This window comes from Hippopotamus amphibius, chromosome 15, assembly GCF_030028045.1.
Source record: "Hippopotamus amphibius kiboko isolate mHipAmp2 chromosome 15, mHipAmp2.hap2, whole genome shotgun sequence".
NCBI lineage: Eukaryota > Metazoa > Chordata > Mammalia > Artiodactyla > Hippopotamidae > Hippopotamus > Hippopotamus amphibius.
This window is the reverse complement of record NC_080200.1, coordinates 21,981,586-21,984,337: the sequence shown is the minus strand read 5'-3', so window position 1 is coordinate 21,984,337 and position 2,752 is coordinate 21,981,586.

Here is a 2,752-nt window from a genome sequence, read left to right as displayed (position 1 = left end):
TATTAGAATAAAATTTCATTAAGAGGAACTAAATAGACCATTTCTCCAATGTGGAAGACTGAATAGCTTAACCAAACTTTCAAAAGAAATGACAATAATAATTTTAAACATAATAAAAAATTATAAAAAATTTATTCACAGGGGAATCAGAAAAAAATTAGTAGTAGGCAAAAGATTTAAAATAGTTATGATTAGTATATGTAAGAAAATAGAAGAGGAACTGGGGAAAGCAGATGAAAAGGTGGAGATAAAAAGAAGAGAAATGCTAGAAGTAAATATATATGATATATATACATAATATATATAATATGTATATAATATATACCTAATATAGTAATATATGTCATATAACAGCATAATATACCATACATATACTAAATATAGAATATGGTAAGTTATATATATTATAGATATTATATTACATGTTGAATAAAGAATATAGTAGGTCATAAAAATATAAAATATTACTCCTGAAATTAATAATTGGTTTATTATTATTGGTATTAACAGAAGATTAGACATACTGGAAATCCTGACTATTCACTTGAAGATATACCTCAAGATATTTAAATTAGGAACTTCCCTGGTGGTGTAGTGGTTAAGAATCTGCCTGCCAATGCATGGGACATGGGTTTGATCCCTGATCAAGGAAGATCCTACATGCTGTGAAGCAGCTAAGCCTCTGCACCACAACTGTTGAGCTCACTTGCCACAACTATTGAACCCCATATGCCTAGAGCCCATGCTATGCAACAAGAGAAGCCACTGCAATGAGAAGCCTGTGCACTGCAATGAGGAGTAGCCCCCATGCTCCACAACTAGAGAAAGCCCACAAACAACAAAGAAGACACAATGCAGCCATTAATTAATTAATTAATTAGTTAATTTTAAAGATATTTAAATTAAATCAAAGAAACATAGTTGCAATGTACATAAGAGAGGATAAAAGATATGTGGAATACAGTGAAAAATTCTAACATATATGTAATTTTCATCCCAGGATGAAAATAGGTGAAAATGGATGGAGAGGTAGGAGTAACATAGAAAAAGACACCCACAGATAAATTTAATTGGCAGTCCAAAGAATATAAATAAAAGCAAAATCACATCCTAGGCACACAATAATAAAATTACTAAAAACAAAAAAAATTTTAAATGTAGCAAGAGGGGATGAAAAAGTCTCTTATGAAATGCCAACAATAGTGACTGCTGACTTTTTAACACAAACTATAAGTACAATAAGACAATTTAGATATTTCTTTAATATGCTAAATAAAAAAAAGTTAAAACTGTATACCTAGTAATTATAATTTTCAGAACTAAAAAATGTAAAAATAATTCACACATAAAAACCAGGAAAATTTGTTGTAACAAACCTGTGGATCTAAATTAAAAGAAGAATTATTCATGAGAAGTAAAATGGTCATATAGGGGAAAAGATATGTAAGAGAGTGGAAAATAACAAAAATAGTAAACATAAGGGTACTTGTAAAGGAATATTAACTGAGAAAGCAGTAAAAGTCGTGGGCAATGGAGATAAGTGTACAACTAAAACTATGATAAAATTAATATAAAATAGTATTCTAAAAGTACAAACATCTCAGGGAAATTGTAAAAGAAGCAGTATTTAGTAGCCTATAATAAGTCAAGAATGCATATTATAATCTCCAGCATAAATGTAAACAGGGAAGAGCTAAATCAGACTCCATGTTCAATCTGTTACTTTGACTTTAACCTTTGCTTTTCACTGCTTTTTTAATTATTATTATTATAATCATACATGACAGCCTGCCTTAGGGAACCTTGCTCCTCTACCTGAATGTTAAACTAAAGTGTCTCTGTTCAGCTCGCAGGCAGACAATCAACCCTGCCCACCTATGAATGGCTGCAGAAAAGAAGAAATTAACACATCCCCTCCTTTTAAAAAGTGTTTTATTGAGATATACTTGACATACAATAAACTGCATATATTTAAAGTGTACAATTTGATTTTTTTTCTTATTAGTCATCTATTTTGTACATATTAATGTACATATGGCAATCCCTAACTCCCAATTCATTGCAGACCAACCGCCCCAACCCTCACTTTCCCCCTCAACAGTAAACATTTTTAAAGTTTGTTTAATTTCTACTTGGCCATATGACTACTATTACAAATAAATCCCTGCTTATTTCATGTTCTTGTTGATAGTCTGATATATTTAACTATTATTTAGGAATGCTATAAATGTTAAATAATCATTTATATCATTACCTGGTAGTTCATGAAAATTGTTAAAAATATTCTAACATTCACCCATGTACTATTTCTCTGAGATAAATAGAGGAAAGATGCTTATATGGTAAATATGAAAATTTGTGTTTGAATTCCAGTGGACATTTCAAACTATGAGGATATTCAGCAAGAGGGACAGAGATGATGTTATTTTGTTATGAATATGTCTTAGGTATGAGTTGCATGGATATGCAAAAAATGCCAAAATGATAAACAGAACAGGTTTTCAAACCATAAGTCAATTCAATTCAGAAAGAAATTCAGCTGAAGAGTTTGTTACATTCATTAACTGAAAACCAAATTCCATCTTACAATTTATTCATAGACCCCACCTCTTCTTCACAGTGAAGAGTACTAAAGTAACTTCTATAATTCAATCTTTGCTTTAATCATTGTCTTCGAATACATTTCCTGCCACTCTTTCCTCCATTTATTTTCTATTGGGAGAGAGTGATCCTCCAGGCTGATGCAATTTCT